The sequence below is a fragment of the Salvelinus fontinalis genome, chromosome 10 (genome assembly GCF_029448725.1).
Source record: "Salvelinus fontinalis isolate EN_2023a chromosome 10, ASM2944872v1, whole genome shotgun sequence".
In the NCBI taxonomy this organism is placed as follows: Eukaryota; Metazoa; Chordata; class Actinopteri; order Salmoniformes; family Salmonidae; genus Salvelinus; species Salvelinus fontinalis.
The window spans coordinates 24,677,484-24,689,593 of record NC_074674.1 but is presented as its reverse complement, the minus strand read 5'-3'; the positions used below and the strand labels follow the sequence as shown (position 1 = coordinate 24,689,593).

The window sequence follows — 12,110 nt, the reverse complement described above, 5'->3', positions numbered from 1 at the left end:
CAGTAAGGTGGAATCCTATAACACCGGCTCATATGCTCATCGTATGTGGCTGGGCTTGCAGACGACAACGGATTACAAAGGGAAACCCAGCCATGAGATACCCAGCGATGCCTTTTAACAGAGTCTTGCATGAAAGCACTTGTTGTTCCAGATGACTGTGTGAGCTCTGAACAATGCGAGTAAAACTTTTAAAACAGTTTAACACTCACAAGGCCCCGGGCCAGAGGGAATACCAGGGTGTATTCTCAAAGCTTGTGCTGACCAGCTGGCAAGTGTCTTCATGGACATATTCAATCTGTGTCCCAGTCTGTAATCCCAGCATGTTTCAAGCTGACCACCATTGTCCCTGTTCCCAAAAATTCCAAAATAACCTGCCTAAATTACTAGCGCCATGTAGCACTCACATATGTAATCATGAAGTGCTTGTCCTCTCCCAGCTGGACAAGAGGGGAAATAACTATGTGAGAATGATGTTCAGACTCCAGTTCAGCACCATAGTGCCCTCCAAGCTCATCACCAAGCTGGGGAACCGGCGACTGAACACCTTGCTCTGCAACTAGATCCTGGACTTCCTGACGGGACGGCCCCAGGTGGTGAGGGTAGGCAACAATATTTCCGCCACACTGACCGTCAACACTGGGGCCCCTCACGTAGGCTTAGGACGTATACTGAAGTTTAATAAAATGTGAATATTTGTAGCTACTTAAGTAAATACCAACTTGTACAATACGCTAGGAGATAAAGCAGATTGCGTTCTTAATTTCACCGGTCACATTATGAAGCTTAACAGTAGTCCCCATTCACGTTGTTTTGTTTACAAGCACACAACGACGAGAGACCGGAAGCCTTGTAAGTCACACTCACTGTTGTGCAGCATGCGCCAGAAGATTGTTACACTATGGAATTCCAAACGTTATTATTTTTTATTTTTTTACGCTTGCCAGCTAGATAGCTTAACTATTAAGATAACCGTATAAAATGTGCTAAATGCTCTGCAGTTGTGCATTTGGTTTGCTAACTTAGTAGCTAGTTACCTAGCTAGCTAAGCGGTTAGCTTCTCTTGGTAACAGCAGAGAATCCCCTACTGGATCAAGCACCTTGCTGTCTAATACTGTATTTGTGGGTGCAGCAAACTGTGCAGCATTTTATAACTTTATAAGCTGGGATGTCTGTCCTGCAAATAGTTTATGTCAAATACTGCACTCGTTAGCATTTACATGTACTTGTTAGCATTGCTAACCTGATTAGAGAGGTTCTGTGGAGTTTGGGATGGCACAAGGTCGATAAAGATATACAAAACGCAGCATCATGATGCATTTTGAAAGTTTCTGTATTTTGAAATTTACACATCTTGAAAACTTGAATGATGACATTCAAAACATTTTGGGAATATCTCAACAATGGACTAATGAAACAAATACCAAAAGATAGTTTGTGTGGAGTTTTCCTTTAATTTTGCTGATGTCATGATGGTGGTAGGCCTAATCACTGATGGCGATGAGACCGCCTACAGGGAGGAGGTCAGAGACTTGGCAGTGTGGTGCCATGACAACCTCTCCCTCAACGTCAGTAAGAACAAGGAGCTGATCATGCAATACAGGAGAAATAGGGGAGCGCGCGCCCCCATCCGCAGGGCTATAGTGGAGCGGGTCGAGGGCTTCAAGTTCCTTGGAGTCCACATCACTAAGGTCTTAACGTGGTCCACACACATCCGCAGTCATGGAAAGGGCACGACAGCGCCTCTTTCCCCTCAAGAGGCTGAAAAGATTTGGCATGGGCCCTCAGATCCTCAAAAAGTTCTACAGCTGCACCATTGAGAGCCCAAAGTGCAACAGAGGGGGGTGCGGACAGCCCAGTACATTACTGGGGCCGAGCTCCCTGCCATCCTGGACCTCTAGATCAGGCGTCAGAGGAAGGCCCAAAAAATTGGCAAGGACTCCCATCACCCAAGCCATAGACTGTTCAACCAGCTACCGTCCGGCAAACAATACTGGAGCATCGGCTCTCGGACCATCAGGCTCCAAGACAGTTTCTACCACCAAGCCATAAAACTGATAAATAGCCATAAGCTTGCTAAATAGTCCGGGTAACCATTAGTTAACTATCTTGCACTGACTCAATGCATACACACAGTACCAGTCAAAAGTTGACCCACCTACTCATGCAAGTTTTTCCTTTTTTCTACATTGTAGAAGAATAGTTAAGACATTAACACTATGAACACATGGAACCATGTAATCAAAAGTGTAAAACACATTTTTTTATAATTTAGATTCAAAGTAGCCACCTTTGCCTTGATGACAACTTTGCACACTCTTGGCATTCTCTCAAACACCTTCACATGGAATGCTTCTCCAACAGCTGCTTTCCTTCACTCTGCGGTCCAACTCATCCCAAACCATCTCCATTGGGTTGAGGTCGGGTAATTGTGGAGGTCAGGTCATGTCATCTGATGCAGCACTGCATCACCCTCCTTCTTGGTCAAATAGCTCTTACACAGCCTGGAGGTGTGTTAGGTCATTGTCCTGTTGAAAAATAAATGATAGTGGGACTAAGCCCACTGGGGCGACAGGTAGCCTAGTGGTTAGAGCGTTGGGCCAGTAACTTAAAAGTTGCTAAATCGAATCACTGAGCTGACAAGGTAAAAATCTGTCGTTCTGCCCCTGAACAAGGCAGTTAACCCACTGTTCCCAGGTAGGCTGTCACTGTAAAGAGTTTGTTCTTTACTGACTTGCCTAGTTAAATAAAAAGTTAAATAAATCTAAATGAAAAATAAGCCCAAACCAGATGGGATGGCATATCCCTGCAGAATGCTGTGGTAGCCATGCTGGTTAAGTGTGCCCTGAATTCTAAATAAATCACTGAGTGTCACCAGCAAAGCATCCCCACATCATCACAACCTCCTTCTCCATGCTTCACGGTGGGAACCACACATGCGGAGTTCATCCGTTCACCTACTCAACGTCTCACAAAGACACAGCGGTTGGAACTAAACATCTCAAATTTGGACTCATCAGACCAAAGAAAAGATTTCCACCGGTCTAATGTCCATTGCTCGTGTTTCTTGGCCCAAGCATGTCTCTTCTTATTCGTGTCCTTTAGTAGTGGTTTCTTTGCAGAAATTCGACCATGAAGGCCTGATTCATGCAGTCTCATCTGAATAGTTGAGATGTGTCTGTAACTTGAACTCTGTGAAGCATTTTTTTGGGGCTGCAATCTGAGGTGCAGTTAATTGCCGACTTCTGAGGCTGGTAACTCTAATGAACTTATCCTCTGCAGCTGAAGTAACTCTGGTTCTTCCTTCCCTGTGGCGGTCCTCATGAGAGCCAGTTTCATCATAGCGCTTGAGATGGTTTTTGCGACTGCACTTGAAGAAACTTTCAAAGTTCTTTAAATGTTTTGTATTGACTGACCTTCATGTCTTAAAGTAATCATGGACTGTCATTTCTCTTTGCTTATTTGAGCTGTTCTTGCCATAATATGGACTTGGCCTTTTACCAAATAGAGCTATATTCTGCATACCACCCCTACCTTGTCACAACACAACTGAATGGCTCAAATGCATTAAGGAAATAAATTCCACAAATGAACTTAACGCACACCCGTTAATTGAAATGCATTCCAACACCTCATGAAGCTGGTTGATAGAATGCCAAGCGTGTGCAAAGTGGGCATCAAGCCAAAGGGCGGCTACTTTGAATACATTTTGATTTGATTAACACTTTTTGGTTACTTTTTTTTATTTTTTATTTAACCGTTATTTTACCAGGTAAGTTGACTGAGAACACGTTCTCATTTGCAGCAACGACCTGGGGAATAGTTACAGGGGAGAGGGGGATGAATGAGCCAATTGTAAACTTGGGATTATTACTACATGACTCCATGTGTTATTTAACAGTTTATACATCTTCACTATTATTTAAAATGTAGAAAATAGTACAAATGAAACAAAACACTTGAATGAGTAGGTGTTCTAACTTTTGACTGGTACTGTACACACACCACGCATCCCGACAACAAACACGCTTCTGCTACTCTGTTCTTTATTTTACTCTTATTATCTATCCTGATGCCTAGTCACTTTACCCTGCCTTCATGTACACATCTACCTCAAACACACACACAATAGTAAGTGAACAGCCCTTCAAATTAGTATTCGGCTATTTCACCCACATGATGGCACCGAAGAACCTGGCTGACGTTTTGCATTCTCCCAACCAAATTGTGCATTTCCTTTTTTTGGTGTGTTTTGTGTAACATTTATTTTAAAAATGTTACTTATTGTCTACATTCCAACTAGTCAGTAGGTCAAATTTATGCCCTGGTAGAGCTGCCACGATCAAATGCAAGTGCTGTTACTGTAAAGTGGAAACGTCTAGAAGTAACAACGGCTCAGTCGCGAAGTTGTAGGCCCACGCAAGCTCACAGAACGGGACCGCCGAGTGCTGAATGGGCAGCACGTAAAAATAATCTGTCCTTGGTTGCGACACTCACTAACGTCAGCACAAGAATGGATCATCTGGAATTTCATGAAATGGGTTTCCATGGCCGAGCAGCCGCACACAAGCTAAAGATTACTATGCGCGATGCCAAGCGATGGCTGGAGTGGTGTAAAGCTTGCCTCCATTGGACTCCGGAGCAGTGGAAACGCATTCTCTGGAGTGATGAATCACGCTTCCCCATCTGGCAGTCCGACGGACGAATCTGAGTTTGGCAGATGCCAGGAGAATGCTACATGCCCAATTGCATAGTGCCACCTGTAAAGCTTGGTGGAGGCTGAATAATGGTCTAGGGCTATTTTTCATGGTTTGGGCAAGGTGACTTAATTCCTGTTTAAGCGTAATAATGCCCTGTGCACAAAAGCAAGGTCTATACAGAAATGGTTTGTCGAGATCGGTGTGGAAGAACTTGACTGGTCTGCACAGAGCCCTGACCTCAACCCCATCAAACACCATGACAGCATGATCATTACATATGTGCACCTCGTGCTGGTGACAAAAGGCCACTAAAATGTGCAGTTGTCACAACACAATGCCACAGATGTCTCAAGTTGAGGGAGCATGCAATTGGCATGCTGACTGCAGGAATGTCCACAAGAGCTGTTGCCAGAGAAGTTAATGTTAATTTCTCCACCATAAGCCACCACCAATGTTGTTTTAGAGAATGTAGTAAGTAGTACGTCCAACTGGCCTCACAAATGCAGACCACGTATGGCGTTGTGTGTGCAAATGGTTTGCTGATGTCAACGTTGTGAACAGAGTGCCCTATGATGGTGGTAGGGTTATGGTATGGGCAGGCATAAACTACGGACAACGAACACAATTACATTTTAAATTGATGGCAATTTGAATGCCATTCATCCGCCGCCGCCACCACCACCACCTCACATTTCAGCATAATGCGCCAACTCTTCCTAAAAGTCGAGTCATACGTCCTCCAAAACATGACCCGCCTAGCCGCACTTTTTAACACCCGCCTGCTTAACCCGGAAGCCAGCCGCACCAATGTGTCAGAGGAAATACCATTTAAATGAAGTCAACCTGCAGGCACCCGGCCCGTCACAAGGAGTCGCTAGAGCGCGATGGGCCAAAAAGAGCCCCCCGCCAAACCCTCCCCTAACCTGGACAATGCTGGGGAAATTATGGCCGCCCTTTGGGACTCCTGGTCACGGCAGGTTGAGAGACAGCCTAGGATCCGAACCCGGGTCTGTAGTGACACCTCATGCACTGCGATGCAGTGCGTTAAACCACTGAGTCACTCGGGAGGCCCCTGACTGGTGCTGATCCACACCCCTACCTTTTTTATAAGGTGTCTGTGACCAACAGACGCATATCTATAATCCCCTTCATGTGAAATCCATTGATTAGTGCTTAATTTAAAATTGACTGATTTTCTCAAATGAACTATAACAGTAAAATCTTTTAAATTGTTGCGTTTATATTTTGTTCAGTATATTTCACTTCCGACAGGCTGGGTTAGTGTGTCAAAGCCACTCTCACAAGGAGTTAGGTCAAATTACACACTTCCCCACTAGAATGAAGGCATGTCTTGACGGACAGTCTGCAGCAGACTAAACTGATGGAGATTTGATTACACTCAAGGCCTAAGTTATGAAACTGTGTTCCCTGTCATCTAGAGTCCAATTCAAACCTGGCTTTGATTGTATCAGATCAAAGGAGCCATCTGGGGGTTAGATGGACAGCACCCTCACCTACCTCCAGCATACTTGGCTTCCTATTCCGCAACAAAGCATCCTTCACTCATGCTGCCAAACATACCCTTGTAAAACTGACCATCCTACCAATTCTCGACTTCGGTGATGTCATTTACAAAATAGCCTCCAAAACCCTACTCAATAAATTGGATGCAGTCTATCACAGTGCCATCCGTTTTGTCACCAAAGCCCCATATACTACCCACCACTGCGACCTGTACACTCTCGTTGGCTGGCCCTCGCTTCATACTTGTCGCCAAACCCACTGGCTCCAGGTCATCTACAAAACCCTGCTAGGTAAAGTCCCCCCTTATCTCAGCTCGCTGGTCACCATAGCAGCACCTATCTGTAGCACACGCTCCAGCAGGTATATCTCTCTGGTCACCCCCAAAACCAATTCTTCCTTTGGCCGCCTCTCCTTCCAGTTCTCTGCTGCCAATGACTGGAACGAACTACAAAAATCTCAAACTGGAAACACTTATCTCCCTCACTAGCTTTAAGCACCAGCTGTCAGAGCAGCTCATAGATTACTGCACCTGTACATAGCCCATCTATAATTTAGCCCAAACAACTACCGCTTTACCTACTGTATTTATTTATTTTGCTACTTTGCACCTTCTTCCACTGCAAACCAACCATTCCAGTGTTTTTTTACTTGCTATATTGTATTTACTTCGCCACCATGGCCTTTTTTTATATTTTTATTTATATATATATTTTATTTGCCTTCACCTACCTTATCTCACCCCACTTGCTCACATTGTATATAGACTTATTTTTCACTGTATTATTGACTGTATGTTTGTTTTACTCCATGTGTAACTATGTGTTGTTGTATGTGTCGAAATGCTTTGCTTTATCTTGGCCAGGTCGCAATTGTAAATGAGAACGTGTTCTCAATTTGCCTACCTGGTTAAATAAAGGTGAAAAAAAAAAAAAAAAAAAAATACTGGTCTGCAGAGCCCTGACCTCAACCCCATCAAACACCATGGGGGTACTGTACTTCTCTCATATATATATATATATGAGAGCGAGAAGTACAGTAGTCAGAATGCATTGAACAGTAGCCTCCCTGTTTCTGTTGGTTGCAGACTGTTGAACTCTTTACAGACGGAAAACTAGACTGACTGAAACACTCCTGCAGCTTGAATGGTATGTACTGTCACTGGGTAGGTCTACTGTATTGTATGCATTAGGGGATGAGGGAGTGATGGACTAGGGTCAAGCAGTTCACTGACAACTGATTAACACACGTCTAGGAGTAGGAAAGAAAACAGAAGTGTGTGTGTGTGTGTGTTGGTGAGAATGTACCTTGACAGCAAATGTGGAGACATCCCCCAGTACAGCTAACTATTCCAAACAGTATACTCCCCGTGGACAAGAGCTGACTAACCACTCCTCCCACCCACACAGGACTGTCACCTTTAGCAGTTGGTTGGGTCGTGTTTGTGAAATAGACAAAAGGTATAAAATGAAACAGATATGAATTAAAAGGCATGTAGAAAGAAAGCCATATAGACAGAATGGGGGGGGGTTACTTCCCATTCTACTGTGTGAGAACCAGACTGACTTTCTGTTCATTAATACCAAGGCATGTTCCTACCTGCTTTTTCTTCTGTACTTACTTTCCTTCTGAAGCTTTGGACATCTTTAGAAGCTACAGCTACTGTCTGGTTTCTGCCCTCGCTCTTTACCAGACTAAAATACAGTCAGGCTTATCAGTGGAGGAAGGGTTCAGTATTATATCAACTGGCTAGGCTTGATTTTTTTAGTATTAGGTAGTGTGTATATTACTATGAACAGTGACGTGCTATACTCTTGCAGTAGTAGGGAAATAATTGGCCTACTCTAGCCCGGTTTATACCTGGTGCTAACTAGCGTCCTTTGTCCTGATCTTGTCCACGTTTTTAGACATGGAGATCATTAAAAGATGCATTATAATGTGATTGTGATCCGTTCTTCCTGCCCACCTCTGGAGGTAGTCAGAGACCTATTGTATCTGGATATCGATCAAGTGTAAAACGATCTGGATGGTCAAACCATTTAAATTCACCATTATACCCACCTCTAACATCATTGACAGGAAGCACCAATGACTTATGGCATTAATAATTGTCTTAAAACAAATAAATTCATGTTAGTTTGAAATAATATATATCATATTTATATACTGGGAGGTACCTGGAAATCTGGTCACAATGCAGACAAAGTGGACAGATAAGAGACATTTTAATACCATGATCTGATAGTGATTTGATCATATTGATCAGATCAAAAAACCTACATGTTACTGCAAGGTGTAAACGAGGCTCCTTTTGCTTGTGATGACTTTCTGATAGCCTCGCTAGAAGTTGCTTGCCGTTTGCGACAGATCTGACTGAAGTAGTAGTGTGAACAGCACACTTTCACATTCTCAAGAAGCAGCAGTGTTAGAGTTGATACCTCATGTTACCGGGAAGGACTCCCCTAGGAGAGGTTCCATCCCACATGGCACACTATTTCCTATATAGGGCACTACTTTTGACCAGAGCCCTATGGGTCCTGGTCAAAAGTAGTGAACTGGAGAATAGGGTGCCAATTGGGATTAATCAATTTTTCCATTCCATGTGGAGAGACCACAGATATCTGTAAATCTGCCTATTCTCTGGATGACAAGTCTTATAGAAGACACAAACACTCATGGTGGAGAGAATCAATTGTAAATCAGGAAAGAGGGTGAGTCTGTGGGGGAAAGTGGCATACATTGTTTCCAGCCACAACCAGACACATCCTGGATTCTGAGGCCAGAACCCCAGACTGAGTGGTTAGCTATGGAAAATACAAGATTGGAGTAGCCTGATCAGACCTCACTTCACCCAAGCAAATGTATATCAACAGGGTTGAATTGTGGACTGGTTCAGTGAATCACAAGTAGCCCAAATAGGCCTACCCTCATTCCAGCACTCACCCCTGTTTATCTTTCAGAAGGACACATTTCAACATGAGAAGTTAGCAGACCAATGCTCAAGCAATAGTATATAACTTCTACAAGAGGGAGTGCATTCCTCAAACCTAAATAGTTCAGTCCATGTGCCAGTTTAGCCTACTCTGCTCCCTAAATTGACATAAGAATAATCTGTGGGAGTGAGAGGCTGGGCAATACATGCTTTAAATAGACTTCTTTCTGTATGGGCCACACTAGTGTACTAACATTATGATCAAGCCGCCTGTCATTGGGAAAGCTGTTATTATCTCTGAGAAATTAGGACTTTCACTTTGGGCTTGCTTCAAGCAGGGGGAGGGAGACTGACTGTTCGAAATGTACTTCAGTTGAGGGTTATGCGAGGCAATTTGACATTCTGTAACATTCTGTAATTTATTGAAACAATGTAGCCTAACTTGAGGGACGCTGACTGTCGAGTACGTTTCCTGTGTGTGGAAAGACGTATCGTTTTTAATCAATTGTCTTGTACCCCTCTTCACATTTTACGCAAGTTAGGCAGCAACTCTAGAGGGAAATACGTGGGAAATTCAATTTTATTTCCACGAGTTCAGTTGTCATGAGAAGGGAGAGCTTACCTGTAATCATCTCTCGCTTGCCCTCGTCCAGGTGAGTGGAAATAACATCCCCCATGGCTACACCCCCTTGGTGAACTAACAACAATCCCCGACGAAAGCGACCCCAAGAGATGGGGCAAGAGAGCCGCGTTGGCCAATATCAAGGACAATATCTGAAACTAGGTGATGAAGAAAAACACTAGCCTACTGCGTAACACTTTGCACTTCCCCGAAACGACCCCACATTCAATGTTTAAAAGCAAGTTGGTCGCTTATCCTCCAGAAAACCTGGGTCGACAGAAAGTTGTGGAAGAGCGTTTCGTGTTGTACCTCGTCTGGATTAAATGTAAAATTAGAGTGGGCTCGTTCATTCTGACAAGACACACCCTCTGAAACTCATAATTGTTCAACGTGCTCAGCCTCCATTCATGGGTGTGGCTTTCAAATTAGTCTTCTGGGCCCAGTTTTGTTTTTATTATCTGGATTTCGTCTATCGGATCAGATTAAATGCATAGAAAAGTAATGAATAGAACGGATGAATCATTGTCTTGATTAATTATATTTCTATGCATTTAATCCGATGAGTTCAGATTTCTTACAATCGGATAGTATTACATTTTAGAATTGGGTTTTTCAAAACTCTAATTAGATTCTGATCCTCCGGATAGGTATTTGGATTTAGTAATCCAATCTGATTTCAAATCAAGATTAAATGCTGTTTTTGCGTTTTTCAAATGTGATAAGTATAGTTTTGGTGCCGAAAATCAGGATTATTTTATTCCACTGGAAAGGTGGATTTAGAAAGGTGAAAGGCTCTACAACCAATAACTGTCAATGTAATTAAGGTGACAAGGCATAGAGAACTTTCTTACATCTGAAAACTAAAGGTTAATTATGTTAAATTGACCTCAGTATAGGCATGTGGTCAGTTGTTATATTGAGAAGTGTTAAATAAATGTGTGTACTTACTTATAAATTATATGCAGGCTCTATTACTTTTAATCTAGGGACCTTTATTCATGTAGTTTCGTAATTTCATTTTCCCTATGACAGTGTAGTAGTACCCTAACCTGTCCAGTAGATGGCAAGGTGCAGTCCTGTTCAAAGCACTGAAAATCTGGATTCTGTGATATTGATATGATGCAATATATTATTGTTTACACAGGCAACCCAATTCTGATATTTTTTCCACTAATTGGTATTTTGACCAATCACATAAGACCTTTTCATATGAGCTCTTTTTAAGACTTAATATGATTGGTCAAAAGAGCAATTAGTGGAAAAAGATCAAAATTGTGTAAACACAACCATATTGTGATATCTTTATCAGAATTATCCTCTCCGATTCTTTGCTCAAAAACTGTCTCAAAGGCAGACAGATCGATCTGATCCTGAATTGCAAAAAAAAAGGCTGTGTTTCGACAGACAGCCCAATTTGAATATTTTTTTTCACTAAATGGTCTTTTGACCAATCAGATCAGCTCTGAAAACGATCTGATGTGAACAGATCTGATGTGATTGGTCAAAAGACAAATTAGTGGGGAAAATACCAGAATTGGGCTGCTTGTCTAAACACAGCCAAAAAGGATTACAGAATCTGGATCATTCTGATTTTGTGTGGTGTTCATAGAATAACCTTTTCTTATTTACAGAAATTATATCTGGCCCAAATTTCAACTTCATTATTGACGTAAGGAAATGTTGCTTTTAGCATTGGAAAATGTAGGCTAATAATCGTTTTTTAACACTAGTCTAGGATAAACTACAGCCATCTATCATGTTTGATGATGACATGTCATTCTGTTAAATTCGTGTCAATTGTTTGACTTCTGTTTTGGTAAGAAAGTCATCTTTGACACTGACAGTTAACGATGCCATGCTTAGGAAGAGGATGATGAGTGAAAGAGATGGGGATGAGACTGGCCAAAAGAGGTGTACTGCGCCCCCGTGTGGAACGTCGACATTGGCAAACGTTAAAAGGACCAGCACAGACGATTTTCATCCAGTTTTGGCTGAAGAATTTTGGCAAATTCTAAAAAAGGTACAGCTAATTAAAACGCGTCAGTGATTCGTATAGGTTACACAACATATTTGCACTAGAAATGTATTCGACTATTCATAAGTTAATATGGGCCTATCAATAAAACACATACAGGTGCAAATTGCAAATTAAAATAGAGTTGTGTTTTTTCACATTAAGAGAAAAAACGAAAAAAAGATGAACTACTTAATGAATGAAAAAGTAAATATGTAAAACATTATAAACCGTATAATAATGAAATTGGCAAATGTATAAATTAATTGGCTAATGTAGCCACTGATGTGGGGGCGGAGGGATACGGAGTGACGTCTCTATTCG

At 42.3% G+C, this 12,110-nt stretch overlaps 1 pseudogene; it reads right to left on the bottom strand.

Annotated features, from left to right (window-relative positions):
• Positions 1–10,122, bottom strand: part of LOC129863853 (protein Niban 2-like) — a 62,747-nt pseudogene extending 52,625 nt beyond the window's left edge.
• Positions 10,123–12,110: the final 1,988 nt, after the last annotated feature.